Source organism: Lissotriton helveticus, chromosome 9 (genome assembly GCF_964261635.1).
Source record: "Lissotriton helveticus chromosome 9, aLisHel1.1, whole genome shotgun sequence".
Classification (NCBI taxonomy): domain Eukaryota; kingdom Metazoa; phylum Chordata; class Amphibia; order Caudata; family Salamandridae; genus Lissotriton; species Lissotriton helveticus.
In genome coordinates this window covers 768,306,631-768,331,441 of record NC_136070.1, presented here as the reverse complement: position 1 = coordinate 768,331,441, position 24,811 = coordinate 768,306,631, and positions in this window count along the sequence as shown.

Here is a 24,811-nt window from a genome sequence, read left to right as displayed (position 1 = left end):
GGTGCGAAGACCCCGATGATGAAGCATGACACCAAGGGGCCTGTTGGTGTGTGAGGGGTATTTTCACAAACAATGAGTGCTTCATTATCCATTTGATCACTCAACCTCCCCAGCACTAGCACAATCCATTTGACATTTTGAATCATTTTTTCACCATTTGAAAAAATATTTTTTTGATGAAAAATGATGACCTCAGACCTGTCGAACTTTCTCCACATAGTCAGAAATGGTCATTTTTTATTGTTTTCTTTTTTGACTGTAAATGACTATTAAATGTGAATTATCATGTTTGGAACTAAAATGAAGGTGTTTAGAGTCATTTTTCTGACAGAAATTGGTCGAAATAGAAGCTTCTGAGTAGGAGGAAAAGTCTGTTAAAATGGCAATTTTGGTCACTGTGGCTTCAAAAAGTGGTTATTCAAAATGAGGCACAATCCATTTGACATTTTGATTCATTTTTTCAACATTCGAAAAAAAAAATGTTTTGATGAAAAACGATGAACCCGCACCTGTCAAACTTTCTCCAGATGGTCAGAAATGGTTATATTTTAATGTTTTCTCTTTTGACTGTAAATGACTATTAAATATGAATTATCACTTTTGGAACTAAAATAAGAGTGTTTAGAGTCATTTTTCTGCCAGAAATTCATCAAAATAGAAGCTTCAAAGTAGGAGAAAAAGTCTGTAAAAATTGCAATTTTTGGTCAATGATGCAAAATATCAAAATATCAAAAGGATTGTGCCTCAACATGAGGCACAATCCTTTTGATATTTTGCATCATTTTTTCAACATTTGAAAAAATAAGTTTTTTTGATGAAAACGATGATACCACTTGTTAAAGCCCCAAAGAGACCAAAAATTGCAATTTTTACAGACTTTTTCTCCTACTTTGAAGCTTCTATTTTGATGAATTTCTGGCAGAAAAATGACTCTAAACACTCTTATTTTAGTTCCAAAAGTGATAATTCATATTTAATAGTCATTTACAGTCAAAAAAGAAAAGAATAAAAAATGACCATTTCTGACCATCTGGAGAAAGTTTGACAGGTCCAGGTTCATCGTTTTTCATCAAAACATTTTTTTTTCGAATGTTGAAACAATGAATCAAAATGTCAAATGGATTGTGCCTCATTTTGAATAACCACTTTTTGAAGCCACACAGTGACCAAAATTGCCATTTTAACAGACTTTCCCTCCTACTCAGTAGCTTCTATTTCGACCAATTTCTGTCAGAAAAATGACTCTAAACACCTTCATTTTAGTTCCAAACATGATAATTCACATTTAATAGTCATTTACAGTCAAAAAAGAAAACAATAAAAAATGACCATTTCTGACTATGTGGAGAAAGTTCGACAGGTCTGTGGCCATCGTTTTTCATCAAAAAAATTATTTTTTCAAATGTTGAAAAAACGATGCAAAATATCAAAAGGATTGTGCCTCATGTTGAATAACCACTTTTTAAAGCCCCACAGTGAACAAAATTGCCATTTTTACAGACTTTTCCTCCTACTCAGAAGCTTCTATTTCGATCAATTTCTGGCAGAAAAATGACTCTGAACACTCTTATTTTAGTTCCAAAAGTGATAATTCATATTTAATAGTTATTTACAGTCAAAAGAGAAAACATTAAAATATGACCATTTCTGACCATCTGGAGAAAGTTTGACAGGTCCAGGTTCATCGTTTTTCATCAAAACATTTTTTTTTCGAATGTTGAAAAAATGAATCAAAATGTCAAATGGATTGTGCCTCATTTTGAATAACCACTTTTTGAAGCCACACAGTGACCAAAATTGCCATTTTAACAGACTTTTCCTCCTACTCAGAAGCTTCTATTTCGACCAATTTCTGGCAGAAAAATGACTCTAAACACTCTTATTTTAGTTCCAAAAGTGATAATTCATATTTAATAGTCATTTACAGTCAAAAGAGAAAACATTAAAATATGACCATTTCTGACCATCTGGAGAAAGTTTGACAGGTCCAGGTTCATCGTTTTTCATCAAAAATTTTTTTTTTCAAATGTTGAAAAAATGATTCAAAATTTCAAAAGGATTGTGCCTTATGTTGAATAACCACTTTTTAAAGCCACACAGTGACCAAAATTGCCATTTTAACAGACTTTTCCTCCTTCTCAGAAGCTTCTATTTCGACCAATTTCTGGCAGAAAAATGACTCTAAACACACTTATTTTAGTTCCAAAAGCGATAATTCACATTTAATAGTAGTTTATAGTCAAAAGAGAAAACAATAAAAAATGAACATTTCTGACTATGTGGAGAAAGTTCGACAGGTCCAGGATCATCGTTTTCATCAAAAAAACTTATTTTTTCAAATGTTGAAAAAATGATGCAAAATATCAAAAGGATTGTGCCTCAACATGAGGCACAATCCTTTTGATATTTTGCATCATTTTTTCAACATTTGAAAAAATAAGTTTTTTTGATGAAAACGATGATACCACTTGTTAAAGCCCCAAAGTGACCAAAAATTGCAATTTTTACAGACTTTTTCTCCTACTCAGTAGCTTCTATTTCGACCAATTTCTGGCAGAAAAATGACTCTAAACACCTTCATTTTAGTTCCAAAAGTGATAATTCATATTTAATAGTCATTTACAGTCAAAAAAGAAAAGAATAAAAAATGACCATTTCTGACCATCTGGAGAAAGTTCGACAGGTCTGTGGCCATCGTTTTTCATCAAAAAAATTATTTTTTCAAATGTTGAAAAAACGATGCAAAATATCAAAAGCATTGTGCCTCATGTTGAATAACCACTTTTTAAAGCCCCACAGTGACCAAAATTGCCATTTTTACAGACTTTTCCTCCTACTCAGAAGCTTCTATTTCGATCAATTTCTGGCAGAAAAATGACTCTGAACACTCTTATTTTAGTTCCAAAAGCGATAATTCACATTTAATAGTAGTTTATAGTCAAACGAGAAAACATTAAAAAATGAACATTTCTGACTATGTGGAGAAAGTTCGACAGGTCCAGGATCATCGTTTTCATCAAAAAAACTTATTTTTTCAAATGTTGAAAAACTGATGCAAAATATCAAAAGGATTGTGCCTCATGTTGAATAACCACTTTTTAAAGCCCCACAGTGACCAAAATTGCAATTTTTACAGACTTTTCCTCCTACTCAGAAGCTTTAATTTCGATCAATTTCTGGCAGAAAAATGACTCTAAACACTCTTATTTTAGTTCCAAAAGTGATAATTCATATTTAATAGTCATTTACAGTCAAAAGAGAAAACATTAAAATATGACCATTTCTGACCATCTGGAGAAAGTTTGACAGGTCCAGGTTCATCGTTTTTCATCAAAAAAATTTTTTTTCGAATGTTGAAAAAATGAATCAAAATGTCAAATGGATTGTGCCTCATTTTGAATAACCACTTTTTGAAGCCACACAGTGACCAAAATTGCCATTTTAACAGACTTTTCCTCCTACTCAGAAGCTTCTATTTTGACCAATTTCTGGCAGAAAAATGACTCTAAACACTCTTATTTTAGTTCCAAAAGTGATAATTCATATTTAATAGTCATTTACAGTCAAAAGAGAAAACATTAAAATATGACCATTTCTGACCATCTGGAGAAAGTTTGACAGGTCCAGGTTCATCGTTTTTCATCAAAACATTATTTTTTCAAATGTTGAAAAAATGATTCAAAATTTCAAAAGGATTGTGCCTCATTTTGAAAAACCACTTTTTGAAGCCACACAGTGACCAAAATTGCTATTTTAACAGACTTTTCCTCCTACTCAGAAGCTTCTATTTCGACCAATTTCTGGCAGAAAAATGACTCTAAACACACTTATTATAGTTCCAAAAGCGATAATTCACATTTAATAGTAGTTTATAGTCAAACGAGAAAACAATAAAAAATGAACATTTCTGACTATGTGGAGAAAGTTCGACAGGTCCGGGATCATCGTTTTCATCAAAAAAACTTATTTTTTCAAATGTTGAAAAACTGATGCAAAATATCACAAGGATTGTGCCTCATGTTGAATAACCACTTTTTAAAGCCCCACAGTGACCAAAATTGCAATTTTTACAGACTTTTCCTCCTACTCAGAAGCTTTAATTTCGATCAATTTCTGGCAGAAAAATGACTCTAAACACTCTTATTTTAGTTCCAAAAGTGATAATTCATATTTAATAGTCATTTACAGTCAAAAGAGAAAACATTAAAATATGACCATTTCTGACCATCTGGAGAAAGTTTGACAGGTCCAGGTTCATCGTTTTTCATCAAAACATTTTTTTTTTCGAATGTTGAAAAAATTGAATCAAAATGTCAAATGGATTGTGCCTCATTTTGAATAACCACTTTTTGAAGCCACACAGTGACCAAAATTGCCATTTTAACAGACTTTTCCTCCTACTCAGAAGCTTCTATTTTGACCAATTTCTGGCAGAAAAATGACTCTAAACACTCTTATTTTAGTTCCAAAAGTGATAATTCATATTTAATAGTCATTTACAGTCAAAAGAGAAAACATTAAAATATGACCATTTCTGACCATCTGGAGAAAGTTTGACAGGTCCAGGTTCATCGTTTTTCATCAAAAAAATTTTTTTTTCAAATGTTGAAAAAATATTTCAAAATTTCAAAAGGATTGTGCCTTATGTTGAATAACCACTTTTTGAAGCCACACAGTGACCAAAATTGCTATTTTAACAGACTTTTCCTCCTACTCAGAAGCTTCTATTTCGACCAATTTCTGGCAGAAAAATGACTCTAAACACACTTATTTTAGTTCCAAAAGCGATAATTCACATTTAATAGTAGTTTATAGTCAAAAGAGAAAACAATAAAAAATGAACATTTCTGACTATGTGGAGAAAGTTCGACAGGTCCGGGATCATCGTTTTCATCAAAAAAACTTATTTTTTCAAATGTTGAAAAACTGATGCAAAATATCAAAAGGATTGTGCCTCATGTTGAATAACCACTTTTTAAAGCCCCACGGTGACCAAAATTGCAATTTTTACAGACTTTTCCTCCTACTCAGAAGCTTTAATTTCGATCAATTTCTGGCAGAAAAATGACTCTAAACACTCTTATTTTAGTTCCAAAAGTGATAATTCATATTTAATATTCATTTACAGTCAAAAGAGAAAACATTAAAATATGACCATTTCTGACCATCTGGAGAAAGTTTGACAGGTCCAGGTTCATCGTTTTTCATCAAAACATTTTTTTTTTCGAATGTTGAAAAAATGAATCAAAATGTCAAATGGATTGTGCCTCATTTTGAATAACCACTTTTTGAAGCCACACAGTGACCAAAATTGCCATTTTAACAGACTTTTCCTCCTACTCAGAAGCTTCTATTTCGACCAATTTCTGTCAGAAAAATGACTCTAAACACCTTCATTTTAGTTCCAAACATGATAATTCACATTTAATAGTCATTTACAGTCAAAAAAGAAAACAATAAAAAATGACCATTTCTGACTATGTGGAGAAAGTTCGACAGGTCTGTGGTCATCGTTTTTCATCAAAAAAATTATTTTTTCAAATGGTGAAAAAATGAATCAAAATGTCAAATGGATTGTGCCTCATTTTGAATTACCACTTTTTGAAGCCACACAGTGACCAAAATTGCCATTTTAACAGACTTTTCCTCCTACTCAGAAGCTTCTATTTCGACCAATTTCTGTCAGAAAAATGACTCTAAACACCTTCATTTTAGTTCCAAACATGATAATTCACATTTAATAGTCATTTACAGTCAAAAAAGAAAACAATAAAAAATGACCATTTCTGACTATGTGGAGAAAGTTCGACAGGTCTGAGGTCATCATTTTTCCTCAAAAAAAATATTTTTTCAAATGGTGAAAAAATGATTCAAAATGTCAAATGGATTGTGCCTCATGTTGAATAACCACTTTTTAAAGTCACACAGTGACCAAAATTGCCATTTTAACAGACTTTTCCTCCTTCTCAGAAGCTTCTATTTCGACCAATTTCTGGCAGAAAAATAACTCTAAACACACTTATTTTAGTTCCAAAAGCGATAATTCACATTTAATAGTAGTTTATAGTCAAAAGAGAAAACAATAAAAAATTAACATTTCTGACTATGTGGAGAAAGTTCGACAGGTCCGGGATCATCGTTTTCATCAAAAAAACTTCTTTTTTCAAATGTTGAAAAAATGATGCAAAATATCAAAAGGAATGTGCCTCATGTTGAATAACCACTTTTTAAAGCCCCACAGTGACCAAAATTGCAATTTTTACCGACTTTTCCTCCTACTTTGAAGCTTCTATTTTGATGAATTTCTGGCAGAAAAATGACTCAAACACTCTTATTTTAGTTCCAAAAGTGATTATTCATATTTAATAGTCATTTACAGTCAAAAAAGAAAAGAATAAAAAATGACCATTTCTGACCATCTGGAGAAAGTTTGACAGGTCCAGGTTCATCGTTTTTCATCAAAACATTTTTTTTTTCGAATGTTGAAAAAATGAATCAAAATGTCAAATGGATTGTGCCTCATGTTGAATAACCACTTTTTAAAGCCACACAGTGACCAAAATTGCCATTTTAACAGACTTTTCCTCCTTCTCAGAAGCTTCTATTTCGACCAATTTCTGGCAGAAAAATGACTCTAAACACACTTATTTTCGTTCCAAAAGCGATAATTTACATTTAATAGTCTTTTATAGTCAAAAGAGAAAACAATAAAAATGACCATTTCTGACTATGTGGAGAAAGTTCGACAGGTCTGTGGTCATCGTTTTTCATCAAAAAAATTATTTTTTCAAATGGTGAAAAAATGAATCAAAATGTCAAATGGATTGTGCCTCATTTTGAATTACCACTTTTTGAAGCCACACAGTGACCAAAATTGCCATTTTAACAGACTTTTCCTCCTACTCAGAAGGTTCTATTTCGACCAATTTCTGTCAGAAAAATGACTCTAAACACCTTCATTTTAGTTCCAAACATGATAATTCACATTTAACCCCTTTAGAGCTTGTAAATAAACCTCCCCAGTGCTGCGCTGTCCATTAGAACTAGTGCTGAATGGACGTCCAACGGTCGTGCGCAGCACTGGGGAGGTAGTGGCCGTGACGACCGTTGGCCGACGGCAGCAATTAAGGGGTTAATAGTCATTTACAGTCAAAAAAGAAAACAATAAAAAATGACCATTTCTGACTATGTGGAGAAAGTTCGACAGGTCTGAGGTCATCATTTTTCATCAAAAAAAATATTTTTTCAAATGGTGAAAAAATGATTCAAAATGTCAAATGGATTGTGCCTCATGTTGAATAACCACTTTTTAAAGTCACACAGTGACCAAAATTGCCATTTTAAACGACTTTTCCTCCTTCTCAGAAGCTTCTATTTCAACCAATTTCTGGCAGAAAAATAACTCTAAACACACTTATTTTAGTTCCAAAAGCGATAATTCACATTTAATAGTAGTTTATAGTCAAAAGAGAAAACAATAAAATATGAACATTTCTGACTATGTGGAGAAAGTTCGACAGGTCCGGGATCATCGTTTTCATCAAAAAAACTTCTTTTTTCAAATGTTGAAAAAATGATGCAAAATATCAAAAGGAATGTGCCTCGTGTTGAATAACCACTTTTTAAAGCCCCACAGTGACCAAAATTGCAATTTTTACAGACTTTTCCTCCTACTTTGAAGCTTCTATTTTGATGAATTTCTGGCAGAAAAATGACTCAAACACTCTTATTTTAGTTCCAAAAGTGATAATTCATATTTAATAGTCATTTACAGTCAAAAAAGAAAAGAATAAAAAATGACCATTTCTGACCGTCTGGAGAAAGTTTGACAGGTCCAGGTTCATCGTTTTTCATCAAAACATTTTTTTTTCAAATGTTGAAAAAATGATTCAAAATTTCAAAAGGATTGTGCCTTATGTTGAATAACCACTTTTTAAAGCCACACAGTGACCAAAATTGCCATTTTAACAGACTTTTCCTCCTACTCAGAAGCTTCTATTTCGACCAATTTCTGGAAGAAAAATGAGTCTCAACACCTTCATTTTAGTTCCAAACATGATAATTCACATTTAATAGTCATTTACAGTCAAAAAAGAAAACAATAAAAAATGACCATTTCTGACTATGTGGAGAAAGTTCGACAGGTCTGTGGTCATCGTTTTTCATCAAAAAAATTATTTTTTCAAATGGTGAAAAAATGATTCAAAATGTCAAATGGATTGTGCCTCATGTTGAATAACCACTTTTTAAAGTCACACAGTGACCAAAATTGCCATTTTAACAGACTTTTCCTCCTTCTCAGAAGCTTCTATTTCAACCAATTTCTGGCAGAAAAATGACTCTAAACACACTTATTTTAGTTCCAAAAGCGATAATTCACATTTAATAGTCGTTTATAGTCAAAAGAGAAAACAATAAAAAATGACCATTTCTGACTATGTGGAGAAAGTTCGACAGGTCCGGATTCATCGTTTTCATCAAAAAAGCTTATTTTTTCAAATGTTGAAAAAATGATGCAAAATATCAAAAGGATTGTGCCTCATGTTGAATAACCACTTTTTAAAGCCCCACAGTGACCAAAATTGCCATTTTAACAGACTTTTCCTCCTACTCAGAAGCTTCTATTTCGACCAATTTCTGTCAGAAAAATGACTCTAAACACCTTCATTTTAGTTCCAAACATGATAATTCACATTTAATAGTCATTTACAGTCAAAAAAGAAAACTATAAAAAATGACCATTTCTGACTATGTGGAGAAAGTTCGACAGGTCTGAGGTCATCATTTTTCATCAAAAAAATATTTTTTCAAATGGTGAAAAAATGATTCAAAATGTCAAATGGATTGTGCCTCATGTTGAATAACCACTTTTTAAAGTCACACAGTGACCAAAATTGCCATTTTAACAGACTTTTCCTCCTTCTCAGAAGCTTCTATTTCGACCAATTTCTGGCAGAAAAATAACTCTAAACACACTTATTTTAGTTCCAAAAGCGATAATTCACATTTAATAGTAGTTTATAGTCAAAAGAGAAAACAATAAAAAATGAACATTTCTGACTATGTGGAGAAAGTTCGACAGGTCCGGGATCATCGTTTTCATCAAAAAAACTTACTTTTTCAAATGTTGAAAAAATGATGCAAAATATCAAAAGGAATGTGCCTCATGTTGAATAACCACTTTTTAAAGCCCCACAGTGACCAAAATTGCAATTTTTACAGACTTTTCCTCCTACTCAGAAGCTTTAATTTCGATCAATTTCTGGCAGAAAAATGACTCTAAACACTCTTATTTTAGTTCCAAAAGTGATAATTCATATTTAATAGTCATTTACAGTCAAAAGAGAAAACATTAAAATATGACAATTTCTGACCATCTGGAGAAAGTTTGACAGGTCCAGGTTCATCGCTTTTCATCAAAACATTTTTTTTTTCGAATGTTGAAACAATTAATCAAAATGTCAAATGGATTGTGCCTCATTTTGAATAACCACTTTTTGAAGCCACACAGTGACCAAAATTGCCATTTTAACAGACTTTTCCTCCTAATCAGAAGCTTCTATTTCGACCAATTTCTGGAAGAAAAATGAGTCTCAACACCTTCATTTTAGTTCCAAACATGATAATTCACATTTAATAGTCATTTACAGTCAAAAAAGAAAACAATAAAAAATGACCATTTCTGACTATGTGGAGAAAGTTCGACAGGTCTGTGGCCATCGTTTTTCATCAAAAAAATTATTTTTTCAAATGTTGAAAAAACGATGCAAAATATCAAAAGGATTGTGCCTCATGTTGAATAACCACTTTTTAAAGCCCCACAGTGACCAAAATTGCCATTTTTACAGACTTTTCCTCCTACTCAGAAGCTTCTATTTCGACCAATTTCTGTCAGAAAAATGACTCTAAACACCTTCATTTTAGTTCCAAACATGATAATTCACATTTAATAGTCATTTACAGTCAAAAAAGAAAACAATAAAAAATGACCATTTCTGACTATGTGGAGAAAGTTCGACAGGTCTGAGGTCATCATTTTTCATCAAAAAAAATATTTTTTCAAATGGTGAAAAAATGATTCAAAATGTCAAATGGATTGTGCCTCATGTTGAATAACCACTTTTTAAAGTCACACAGTGACCAAAATTGCCATTTTAACAGACTTTTCCTCCTTCTCAGAAGCTTCTATTTCGACCAATTTCTGGCAGAAAAATAACTCTAAACACACTTATTTTAGTTCCAAAAGCGATAATTCACATTTAATAGTAGTTTATAGTCAAAAGAGAAAACAATAAAATATGAACATTTCTGACTATGTGGAGAAAGTTCGACAGGTCCGGGATCATCGTTTTCATCAAAAAAACTTCTTTTTTCAAATGTTGAAAAAATGATGCAAAATATTAAAAGGAATGTGCCTCGTGTTGAATAACCACTTTTTAAAGCCCCACAGTGACCAAAATTGCAATTTTTACAGACTTTTCCTCCTACTTTGAAGCTTCTATTTTGATGAATTTCTGGCAGAAAAATGACTCAAACACTCTTATTTTAGTTCCAAAAGTGATAATTCATATTTAATAGTCATTTACAGTCAAAAAAGAAAAGAATAAAAAATGACCATTTCTGACCGTCTGGAGAAAGTTTGACAGGTCCAGGTTCATCGTTTTTCATCAAAACATTTTTTTTTCAAATGTTGAAAAAATTATTCAAAATTTCAAAAGGATTGTGCCTTATGTTGAATAACCACTTTTTAAAGCCACACAGTGACCAAAATTGCCATTTTAACAGACTTTTCCTCCTACTCAGAAGCTTCTATTTCGACCAATTTCTGGAAGAAAAATGAGTCTCAACACCTTCATTTTAGTTCCAAACATGATAATTCACATTTAATAGTCATTTACAGTCAAAAAAGAAAACAATAAAAAATGACCATTTCTGACTATGTGGAGAAAGTTCGACAGGTCTGTGGTCATCGTTTTTCATCAAAAAAATTATTTTTTCAAATGGTGAAAAAATGATTCAAAATGTCAAATGGATTGTGCCTCATGTTGAATAACCACTTTTTAAAGTCACACAGTGACCAAAATTGCCATTTTAACAGACTTTTCCTCCTTCTCAGAAGCTTCTATTTCAACCAATTTCTGGCAGAAAAATGACTCTAAACACACTTATTTTAGTTCCGAAAGCGATAATTCACATTTAATAGTCGTTTATAGTCAAAAGAGAAAACAATAAAAAATGACCATTTCCGACTATGTGGAGAAAGTTCGACAGGTCCGGATTCATCGTTTTCATCAAAAAAGCTTATTTTTTCAAATGTTGAAAAAATGATGCAAAATATCAAAAGGATTGTGCCTCATGTTGAATAACCACTTTTTAAAGCCCCACAGTGACCAAAATTGCCATTTTAACAGACTTTTCCTCCTACTCAGAAGCTTTAATTTCGATCAATTTCTGGCAGAAAAATGACTCTAAACACTCTTATTTTAGTTCCAAAAGTGATAATTCATATTTAATAGTCATTTACAGTCAAAAGAGAAAACATTAAAATATGACAATTTCTGACCATCTGGAGAAAGTTTGACAGGTCCAGGTTCATCGCTTTTCATCAAAAAATTTTTTTTTCAAATGTTGAAAAAATGATTCAAAATTTCAAAAGGATTGTGCCTTATGTTGAATAACCACTTTTTAAAGCCACACAGTGACCAAAATTGCCATTTTAACAGACTTTTCCTCCTTCTCAGAAGCTTCTATTTTGATGAATTTCTGGCAGAAAAATGACTCTAAACACCTTCATTTTAGTTCCAAACATGATAATTCACATTTAATAGTCATTTACAGTCAAAAAAGAAAACAATAAAAAATGACCATTTCTGACTATGTGGAGAAAGTTCGACAGGTCTGAGGTCATCATTTTTCATCAAAAAAAATATTTTTTCAAATGGTGAAAAAATGATTCAAAATGTCAAATGGATTGTGCCTCATGTTGAATAACCACTTTTTAAAGTCACACAGTGACCAAAATTGCCATTTTAACAGACTTTTCCTCCTTCTCAGAAGCTTCTATTTTGACCAATTTCTGGCAGAAAAATAACTCTAAACACACTTATTTTAGTTCCAAAAGCGATAATTCACATTTAATAGTAGTTTATAGTCAAAAGAGAAAACAATAAAATATGACCATTTCTGACCATCTGGAGAAAGTTTGACAGGTCCAGGTTCATCGTTTTTCATCAAAACATTTTTTTTTCAAATGTTGAAAAAATGATTCAAAATTTCAAAAGGATTGTGCCTTATGTTGAATAACCACTTTTTAAAGCCCCACAGTGACCAAAATTGCCATTTTAACAGACTTTTCCTCCTACTCAGAAGCTTCTATTTCGACCAATTTCTGTCAGAAAAATGACTCTAAACACCTTCATTTTAGTTCCAAACATGATAATTCACATTTAATAGTCATTTACAGTCAAAAAAGAAAACTATAAAAAATGACCATTTCTGACTATGTGGAGAAAGTTCGACAGGTCTGAGGTCATCATTTTTCATCAAAAAAATATTTTTTCAAATGGTGAAAAAATGATTCAAAATGTCAAATGGATTGTGCCTCATGTTGAATAACCACTTTTTAAAGTCACACAGTGACCAAAATTGCCATTTTAACAGACTTTTCCTCCTTCTCAGAAGCTTCTATTTCGACCAATTTCTGGTAGAAAAATAACTCTAAACACACTTATTTTAGTTCCAAAAGCGATAATTCACATTTTATAGTAGTTTATAGTCAAAAGAGAAAACAATAAAAAATGAACATTTCTGACTATGTGGAGAAAGTTCGACAGGTCCGGGATCATCGTTTTCATCAAAAAAACTTATTTTTTCAAATGTTGAAAAAATGATGCAAAATATCAAAAGGAATGTGCCTCATGTTGAATAACCACTTTTTAAAGCCCCACAGTGACCAAAATTGCAATTTTTACAGACTTTTCCTCCTACTCAGAAGCTTTAATTTCGATCAATTTCTGGCAGAAAAATGACTCTAAACACTCTTATTTTAGTTCCAAAAGTGATAATTCATATTTAATAGTCATTTACAGTCAAAAGAGAAAACATTAAAATATGACAATTTCTGACCATCTGGAGAAAGTTTGACAGGTCCAGGTTCATCGCTTTTCATCAAAAAATTTTTTTTTCAAATGTTGAAAAAATGATTCAAAATTTCAAAAGGATTGTGCCTTATGTTGAATAACCACTTTTTAAAGCCACACAGTGACCAAAATTGCCATTTTAACAGACTTTTCCTCCCACTCAGAAGCTTCTATTTCGACCAATTTCTGGAAGAAAAATGAGTCTCAACACCTTCATTTTAGTTCCAAACATGATAATTCACATTTAATAGTCATTTACAGTCAAAAAAGAAAACAATAAAAAATGACCATTTCTGACTATGTGGAGAAAGTTCGACAGGTCTGTGGTCATCGTTTTTCATCAAAAAAATTATTTTTTCAAATGGTGAAAAAATGATTCAAAATGTCAAATGGATTGTGCCTCATGTTGAATAACCACTTTTTAAAGTCACACAGTGACCAAAATTGCCATTTTAACAGACTTTTCCTCCTTCTCAGAAGCTTCTATTTCTGGCTCCTAAGTCCTTGGGCTGTAACCATATATAGTGGCTTTCTGGCAGAAAAATGACTCTAAACACACTTATTTTAGTTCCAAAAGCGATAATTCACATTTAATAGTCGTTTACAGTCAAAAGGGAAAACATTAAAAAATGACCATTTCTGACCATCTGTAGAAAGTTCGACAGGTCCGAGGTCATCGTTTTTCATTCAAAAAATAATTTTTTCAAATGTTGAAAAAATGATGCAAAATGTCAAAAGGATTGTGCCTCATGTTGAATAACCACTTTTTAAAGCCACACAGTGACCAAAATTGCCATTTTAACAGACTTTTCCTCCTTCTCAGAAGCTTCTATTTCGACCAATTTCTGGCAGAAAAATGACTCTAAACACACTTATTTTAGTTCCAAAAGCGATAATTCACATTTAATAGTCTTTTATAGTCAAAAGAGAAAACAATAAAAATGACAATTTCTGACTATGTGGAGAAAGTTCGACAGGTCTGTGGTCATCGTTTTTCATCAAAAAAATTATTTTTTCAAATGGTGAAAAAATGAATCAAAATGTCAAATGGATTGTGCCTCATTTTGAATTACCACTTTTTGAAGCCACACAGTGACCAAAATTTCCATTTTAACAGACTTTTCCTCCTACTCAGAAGCTTCTATTTCGACCAATTTCTGTCAGAAAAATGACTCTAAACACCTTCATTTTAGTTCCAAACATGATAATTCACATTTAATAGTCATTTACAGTCAAAAAAGAAAACAATAAAAAATGACCATTTCTGACTATGTGGAGAAAGTTCGACAGGTCTGAGGTCATCATTTTTCCTTAAAAAAAATATTTTTTCAAATGGTGAAAAAATGATTCAAAATGTCAAATGGATTGTGCCTCATGTTGAATAACCACTTTTTAAAGTCACACAGTGACCAAAATTGCCATTTTAACAGACTTTTCCTCCTTCTCAGAAGCTTCTATTTCGACCAATTTCTGGCAGAAAAATAACTCTAAACACACTTATTTTAGTTCCAAAAGCGATAATTCACATTTAATAGTAGTTTATAGTCAAAAGAGAAAACAATAAAAAATGAACATTTCTGACTATGTGGAGAAAGTTCGACAGGTCCGGGATCATCGTTTTCATCAAAAAAACTTCTTTTTTCAAATGTTGAAAAAATGATGCAAAATATCAAAAGGAATGTGCCTCATGTTGAATAACCACTTTTTAAAGCCCCACAGTGACCAAAATTGCAATTTTTACCGACTTTTCCTCCTACTTTGAAGCTTCTATTTTGATGAATTTCTGGCAGAAAAATGACTCAAACACTCTTATTTTAGTTCCAAAAGTGATTATTCATATTTAATAGTCATTTACAGTCAAAAAAGAAAAGAATAAAAAATGACCATTTCTGACCATCTGGAGAAAGTTTGACAGGTCCAGGTTCATCGTTTTTCATCAAAACATTTTTTTTTTCGAATGTTGAAAAAATGAATCAAAATGTCAAATGGATTGTGCCTCATGTTGAATAACCACTTTTTAAAGCCACACAGTGACCAAAATTGCCATTTTAACAGACTTTTCCTCCTTCTCATAAGCTTCTATTTCGACCAATTTCTGGCAGAAAAATGACTCTAAACACACTTATTTTAGTTCCAAAAGCGATAATTTACATTTAATAGTCTTTTATAGTCAAAAGAGAAAACAATAAAAATGACCATTTCTGACTATGTGGAGAAAGTTCGACAGGTCTGTGGTCATCGTTTTTCATCAAAAAAATTATTTTTTCAAATGGTGAAAAAATGAATCAAAATGTCAAATGGATTGTGCCTCATTTTGAATTACCACTTTTTGAAGCCACACAGTGACCAAAATTGCCATTTTAACAGACTTTTCCTCCTACTCAGAAGCTTCTATTTCGACCAATTTCTGTCAGAAAAATGACTCTAAACACCTTCATTTTAGTTCCAAACATGATAATTCACATTTAATAGTCATTTACAGTCAAAAAAGAAAACAATAAAAAATGACCATTTCTGACTATGTGGAGAAAGTTCGACAGGTCTGAGGTCATCATTTTTCATCAAAAAAAATATTTTTTCAAATGGTGAAAAAATGATTCAAAATGTCAAATGGATTGTGCCTCATGTTGAATAACCACTTTTTAAAGTCACAGTGACCAAAATTGCCATTTTAACAGACTTTTCCTCCTTCTCAGAAGCTTCTATTTCGACCAATTTCTGGCAGAAAAATAACTCTAAACACACTTATTTTAGTTCCAAAAGCGATAATTCACATTTAATAGTAGTTTATAGTCAAAAGAGAAAACAATAAAATATGACCATTTCTGACCATCTGGAGAAAGTTTGACAGGTCCAGGTTCATCGTTTTTCATCAAAACATTTTTTTTTCAAATGTTGAAAAAATGATTCAAAATTTCAAAAGGATTGTGCCTTATGTTGAATAACCACTTTTTAAAGCCCCACAGTGACCAAAATTGCCATTTTAACAGACTTTTCCTCCTACTCAGAAGCTTCTATTTCGACCAATTTCTGTCAGAAAAATGACTCTAAACACCTTCATTTTAGTTCCAAACATGATAATTCACATTTAATAGTCATTTACAGTCAAAAAAGAAAACTATAAAAAATGACCATTTCTGACTATGTGGAGAAAGTTCGACAGGTCTGAGGTCATCATTTTTCATCAAAAAAATATTTTTTCAAATGGTGAAAAAATGATTCAAAATGTCAAATGGATTGTGCCTCATGTTGAATAACCACTTTTTAAAGTCACACAGTGACCAAAATTGCCATTTTAACAGACTTTTCCTCCTTCTCAGAAGCTTCTATTTCGACCAATTTCTGGTAGAAAAATAACTCTAAACACACTTATTTTAGTTCCAAAAGCGATAATTCACATTTAATAGTAGTTTATAGTCAAAAGAGAAAACAATAAAAAATGAACATTTCTGACTATGTGGAGAAAGTTCGACAGGTCCGGGATCATCGTTTTCATCAAAAAAACTTATTTTTTCAAATGTTGAAAAAATGATGCAAAATATCAAAAGGAATGTGCCTCATGTTGAATAACCACTTTTTAAAGCCCCACAGTGACCAAAATTGCAATTTTTACAGACTTTTCCTCCTACTCAGAAGCTTTAATTTCGATCAATTTCTGGCAGAAAAATGACTCTAAACACTCTTATTTTAGTTCCAAAAGTGATAATTCATATTTAATAGTCATTTACAGTCAAAAGAGAAAACATTAAAATATGACAATTTCTGACCATCTGGAGAAAGTTTGACAGGTCCAGGTTCATCGCTTTTCATCAAAAAAAATTTTTTTCAAATGTTGAAAAAATGATTCAAAATTTCAAAAGGATTGTGCCTTATGTTGAATAACCACTTTTTAAAGCCACACAGTGACCAAAATTGCCATTTTAACAGACTTTTCCTCCCACTCAGAAGCTTCTATTTCGACCAATTTCTGGAAGAAAAATGACTCTAAACACACTTATTTTAGTTCCAAAAGCGATAATTCACATTTAATAGTCGTTTACAGTCAAAAGGGAAAACATTAAAAAATGACCATTTCTGACCATCTGTAGAAAGTTCGACAGGTCCGAGGTCATCGTTTTTCATTCAAAAAATAATTTTTTCAAATGTTGAAAAAATGATGCAAAATGTCAAAAGGATTGTGCCTCATGTTGAATAACCACTTTTTAAAGCCACACAGTGACCAAAATTGCCATTTTAACAGACTTTTCCTCCTTCTCAGAAGCTTCTATTTCGACCAATTTCTGGCAGAAAAATGACTCTAAACACACTTATTTTAGTTCCAAAAGCGATAATTCACATTTAATAGTCTTTTATAGTCAAAAGAGAAAACAATAAAAATGACAATTTCTGACTATGTGGAGAAAGTTCGACAGGTCTGTGGTCATCGTTTTTCATCAAAAAAATTATTTTTTCAAATGGTGAAAAAATGAATCAAAATGTCAAATGGATTGTGCCTCATTTTGAATTACCACTTTTTGAAGCCACACAGTGACCAAAATTGCCATTTTAACAGACTTTTCCTCCTACTCAGAAGCTTCTATTTCGACCAATTTCTGTCAGAAAAATGACTCTAAACACCTTCATTTTAGTTCCAAACATGATAATTCACATTTAATAGTCATTTACAGTCAAAAAAGAAAACAATAAAAAATGACCATTTCTGACTATGTGGAGAAAGTTCGACAGGTCTGAGGTCATCATTTTTCCTCAAAAAAAATATTTTTTCAAATGGTGAAAAAATGATTCAAAATGTCAAATGGATTGTGCCTCATGTTGAATAACCACTTTTTAAAGTCACACAGTGACCAAAATTGCCATTTTAACAGACTTTTCCTCCTTCTCAGAAGCTTCTATTTCGACCAATTTCTGGCAGAAAAATAACTCTAAACACACTTATTTTAGTTCCAAAAGCGATAATTCACATTTAATAGTAGTTTATAGTCAAAAGAGAAAACAATAAAAAATGAACATTTCTGACTATGTGGAGAAAGTTCGACAGGTCCGGGATCATCGTTTTCATCAAAAAAACTTCTTTTTTCAAATGTTGAAAAAATGATGCAAAATATCAAAAGGAATGTGCCTCATGTTGAATAACCACTTTTTAAAGCCCCACAGTGACCAAAATTGCAATTTTTACCGACTTTTCCTCCTACTTTGAAGCTTCTATTTTGATGAATTTCTGGCAGAAAAATGACTCAAACACTCTTATTTTAGTTCCAAAAGTGATTATTCATATTTAATAGTCATTTACAGTCAAAAAAGAAAAGAATAAAAAATGACCATTTCTGACCATCTGGAGAAAGTTTGACAGGTCCAGGTTCATCGTTTTTCATCAAAACATTTTTTTTTTCGAATGTTGAAAAAATGAATCAAAATGTCAAATGGATTGTGCCTCATGTTGAATAACCACTTTTTAAAGCCACACAGTGACCAAAATTGCCATTTTAACAGACTTTTCCTCCTTCTCAGAAGCTTCTATTTCGACCAATTTCTGGCAGAAAAATGACTCTAAACACACTTATTTTAGTTCCAAAAGCGATAATTTACATTTAATAGTCTTTTATAGTCAAAAGAGAAAACAATAAAAATGACCATTTCTGACTATGTGGAGAAAGTTCGACAGGTCTGTGGTCATCGTTTTTCATCAAAAAAATTATTTTTTCAAATGGTGAAAAAATGAATCAAAATGTCAAATGGATTGTGCCTCATTTTGAATTACCACTTTTTGAAGCCACACAGTGACCAAAATTGCCATTTTAACAGACTTTTCCTCCTACTCAGAAGCTTCTATTTCGACCAATTTCTGTCAGAAAAATGACTCTAAACACCTTCATTTTAGTTCCAAACATGATAATTCACATTTAATAGTCATTTACAGTCAAAAAAGAAAACAATAAAAAATGACCATTTCTGACTATGTGGAGAAAGTTCGACAGGTCTGAGGTCATCATTTTTCATCAAAAAAAATATTTTTTCAAATGGTGAAAAAATGATTCAAAATGTCAAATGGATTGTGCCTCATGTTGAATAACCACTTTTTAAAGTCACACAGTGACCAAAATTGCCATTTTAACAGACTTTTCCTCCTTCTCAGAAGCTTCTATTTCAACCAATTTCTGGCAGAAAAATAACTCTAAACACACTTATTTTAGTTCCAAAAGCGATAATTCACATTTAATAGTAGTTTATAGTCAAAAGAGAAAACAATAAAATATGAACATTTCTGACTATGTGGAGAAAGTTCGACAGGTCCGGGATCATCGTTTTCATCAAAAAAACTTCTTTTTTCAAATGTTGAAAAAATGATGCAAAATATCAAAAGGAATGTGCCTCGTGTTGAATAACCACTTTTTAAAGCCCCACAGTGACCAAAATTGCAATTTTTACAGACTTTTCCTCCTACTTTGAAGCTTCTATTTTGATGAATTTCTGGCAGAAAAATGACTCAAACACTCTTATTTTAGTTCCAAAAGTGATAATTCATATTTAATAGTCATTTACAGTCAAAAAAGAAAAGAATAAAAAATGACCATTTCTGACCGTCTGGAGAAAGTTTGACAGGTCCAGGTTCATCGTTTTTCATCAAAACATTTTTTTTTCAAATGTTGAAAAAATGATTCAAAATTTCAAAAGGATTGTGCCTTATGTTGAATAACCACTTTTTAAAGCCACACAGTGACCAAAATTGCCATTTTAACAGACTTTTCCTCCTACTCAGAAGCTTCTATTTCGACCAATTTCTGGAAGAAAAATGAGTCTCAACACCTTCATTTTAGTTCCAAACATGATAATTCACATTTAATAGTCATTTACAGTCAAAAAAGAAAACAATAAAAAATGACAATTTCTGACTATGTGGAGAAAGTTCGACAGGTCTGTGGTCATCGTTTTTCATCAAAAAAATTATTTTTTCAAATGGTGAAAAAATGATTCAAAATGTCAAAAGGATTGTGCCTCATGTTGAATAACCACTTTTTAAAGCCCCACAGTGACCAAAATTGCCATTTTAACAGACTTTTCCTCCTTCTCAGAAGCTTCTATTTCGACCAATTTCTGTCAGAAAAATGACTCTAAACACCTTCATTTTAGTTCCAAACATGATAATTCACATTTAATAGTCATTTACAGTCAAAAAAGAAAACTATAAAAAATGACCATTTCTGACTATGTGGAGAAAGTTCGACAGGTCTGAGGTCATCATTTTTCATCAAAAAAATATTTTTTCAAATGGTGAAAAAATGATTCAAAATGTCAAATGGATTGTGCCTCATGTTGAATAACCACTTTTTAAAGTCACACAGTGACCAAAATTGCCATTTTAACAGACTTTTCCTCCTTCTCAGAAGCTTCTATTTCGACCAATTTCTGGCAGAAAAATAACTCTAAACACACTTATTTTAGTTCCAAAAGCGATAATTCACATTTAATAGTAGTTTATAGTCAAAAGAGAAAACAATAAAAAATGAACATTTCTGACTATGTGGAGAAAGTTCGACAGGTCCGGGATCATCGTTTTCATCAAAAAAACTTATTTTTTCAAATGTTGAAAAAATGATGCAAAATATCAAAAGGAATGTGCCTCATGTTGAATAACCACTTTTTAAAGCCCCACAGTGACCAAAATTGCAATTTTTACAGACTTTTCCTCCTACTCAGAAGCTTTAATTTCGATCAATTTCTGGCAGAAAAATGACTCTAAACACTCTTATTTTAGTTCCAAAAGTGATAATTCATATTTAATAGTCATTTACAGTCAAAAGAGAAAACATTAAAATATGACAATTTCTGACCATCTGGAGAAAGTTTGACAGGTCCAGGTTCATCGCTTTTCATCAAAACATTTTTTTTTTCGAATGTTGAAACAATTAATCAAAATGTCAAATGGATTGTGCCTCATTTTGAATAACCACTTTTTGAAGCCACACAGTGACCAAAATTGCCATTTTAACAGACTTTTCCTCCTAATCAGAAGCTTCTATTTCAACCAATTTCTGGAAGAAAAATGAGTCTCAACACCTTCATTTTAGTTCCAAACATGATAATTCACATTTAATAGTCATTTACAGTCAAAAAAGAAAACAATAAAAAATGACCATTTCTGACTATGTGGAGAAAGTTCGACAGGTCTGTGGCCATCGTTTTTCATCAAAAAAATTATTTTTTCAAATGTTGAAAAAACGATGCAAAATATCAAAAGGATTGTGCCTCATGTTGAATAACCACTTTTTAAAGCCCCACAGTGACCAAAATTGCCATTTTTACAGACTTTTCCTCCTACTCAGAAGCTTCTATTTCGATCAATTTCTGGCAGAAAAATGACTCTGAACACTCTTATTCTAGTTCCAAAAGTGATAATTCATATTTAATAGTTTTTTACAGTCAAAAGAGAAAACATTAAAATATGACCATTTCTGACCATCTGGAGAAAGTTTGACAGGTCCAGGTTCATCGTTTTTCATCAAAACATTTTTTTTTCAAATGTTGAAAAAATGATTCAAAATTTCAAAAGGATTGTGCCTTATGTTGAATAACCACTTTTTAAAGCCACACAGTGACCAAAATTGCCATTTTAACAGACTTTTCCTCCTACTCAGAAGCTTCTATTTCGACCAATTTCTGGAAGAAAAATGAGTCTCAACACCTTCATTTTAGTTCCAAACATGATAATTCACATTTAATAGTCATTTACAGTCAAAAAAGAAAACAATAAAAAATGACCATTTCTGACTATGTGGAGAAAGTTCGACAGGTCTGTGGTCATCGTTTTTCATCAAAAAAATTATTTTTTCAAATGGTGAAAAAATGATTCAAAATGTCAAATGGATTGTGCCTCATGTTGAATAACCACTTTTTAAAGTCACACAGTGACCAAAATTGCCATTTTAACAGACTTTTCCTCCTTCTCAGAAGCTTCTATTTCAACCAATTTCTGGCAGAAAAATGACTCTAAACACACTTATTTTAGTTCCAAAAGCGATAATTCACATTTAATAGTCGTTTACAGTCAAAAGGGAAAACATTAAAAAATGACCATTTCTGACCATCTGTAGAAAGTTCGACAGGTCCGAGGTCATCGTTTTTCATCCCAAAAATAATTTTTTCAAATGTTGAAAAAATGATGCAAAATGTCAAAAGGATTGTGCCTCATGTTGAATAACCACTTTTTAAAGCCACACAGTGACCAAAATTGCCATTTTAACAGACTTTTCCTCCTTCTCAGAAGCTTCTATTTCGACCAATTTCTGGCAGAAAAATGACTCTAAACACACTTATTTTAGTTCCAAAAGTGATAATTCACATTTAATAGTCTTTTATAGTCAAAAGAGAAAACAATAAAAATGACAATTTCTGACTATGTGGAGAAAGTTCGACAGGTCTGTGGTCATCGTTTTTCATCAAAAAAATTATTTTTTCAAATGGTGAAAAAATGAATCAAAATGTCAAATGGATTGTGCCTCATTTTCAATTACCACTTTTTGAAGCCACACAGAAAAATGACTCTAAACACACTTATTTTAGTTCCAAAAGCGATAATTCACATTTAATAGTCGTTTATAGTCAAAAGAGAAAACAATAAAAAATGACCATTTCCGACTATGTGGAGAAAGTTCGACAGGTCCGGATTCATCGTTTTCATCAAAAAAGCTTATTTTTTCAAATGTTGAAAAAATGATGCAAAATATCAAAAGGATTGTGCCTCATGTTGAATAACCACTTTTTAAAGCCCCACAGTGACCAAAATTGCCATTTTAACAGACTTTTCCTCCTACTCAGAAGCTTCTATTTCGACCAATTTCTGTCAGAAAAATGACTCTAAACACCTTCATTTTAGTTCCAAACATGATAATTCACATTTAATAGTCATTTACAGTCAAAAAAGAAAACTATAAAAAATGACCATTTCTGACTATGTGGAGAATGTTCGACAGGTCTGAGGTCATCATTTTTCATCAAAAAAATATTTTTTCAAATGGTGAAAAAATGATTCAAAATGTCAAATGGATTGTGCCTCATGTTGAATAACCACTTTTTAAAGTCACACAGTGACCAAAATTGCCATTTTAACAGACTTTTCCTCCTTCTCAGAAGCTTCTATTTCGACCAATTTCTGGCAGAAAAATAACTCTAAACACACTTATTTTAGTTCCAAAAGCGATAATTCACATTTAATATTAGTTTATAGTCAAAAGAGAAAACAATAAAAAATGAACATTTCTGACTATGTGGAGAAAGTTCGACAGGTCCGGGATCATCGTTTTCATCAAAAAAACTTATTTTTTCAAATGTTGAAAAAATGATGCAAAATATCAAAAGGAATGTGCCTCATGTTGAATAACCACTTTTTAAAGCCCCACAGTGACCAAAATTGCAATTTTTACAGACTTTTCCTCCTACTCAGAAGCTTTAATTTCGATCAATTTCTGGCAGAAAAATGACTCTAAACACTCTTATTTTAGTTCCAAAAGTGATAATTCATATTTAATAGTCATTTACAGTCAAAAGAGAAAACATTAAAATATGACAATTTCTGACCATCTGGAGAAAGTTTGACAGGTCCAGGTTCATCGCTTTTCATCAAAAAAAATTTTTTTCAAATGTTGAAAAAATGATTCAAAATTTCAAAAGGATTGTGCCTTATGTTGAATAACCACTTTTTAAAGCCACACAGTGACCAAAATTGCCATTTTAACAGACTTTTCCTCCTTCTCAGAAGCTTCTATTTTGATGAATTTCTGGCAGAAAAATGACTCTAAACACCTTCATTTTAGTTCCAAACATGATAATTCACATTTAATAGTCATTTACAGTCAAAAAAGAAAACAATAAAAAATGACCATTTCTGACTATGTGGAGAAAGTTCGACAGGTCTGAGGTCATCATTTTTCATCAAAAAAAATATTTTTTCAAATGGTGAAAAAATGATTCAAAATGTCAAATGGATTGTGCCTCATGTTGAATAACCACTTTTTAAAGTCACACAGTGACCAAAATTGCCATTTTAACAGACTTTTCCTCCTTCTCAGAAGCTTCTATTTTGACCAATTTCTGGCAGAAAAATAACTCTAAACACACTTATTTTAGTTCCAAAAGCGATAATTCACATTTAATAGTAGTTTATAGTCAAAAGAGAAAACAATAAAAAATGAACATTTCTGACTATGTGGAGAAAGTTCGACAGGTCCGGGATCATCGTTTTCATCAAAAAAACTTATTTTTTCAAATGTTGAAAAACTGATGCAAAATATCAAAAGGATTGTGCCTCATGTTGAATAACCACTTTTTAAAGCCCCACAGTGACCAAAATTGCAATTTTTACAGAATTTTCCTCCTACTCAGAAGCTTTAATTTCGATCAATTTCTGGCAGAAAAATTACTCTAAACACTCTTATTTTAGTTCCAAAAGTGATAATTCATATTTAATAGTCATTTACAGTCAAAAGAGAAAACATTAAAATATGACCATTTCTGACCATCTGGAGAAAGTTTGACAGGTCCAGGTTCATCGTTTTTCATCAAAACATTTTTTTTTCGAATGTTGAAAAAATGAATCAAAATGTCAAATGGATTGTGCCTCATTTTGAATAACCACTTTTTGAAGCCACACAGTGACCAAAATTGCCATTTTAACAGAC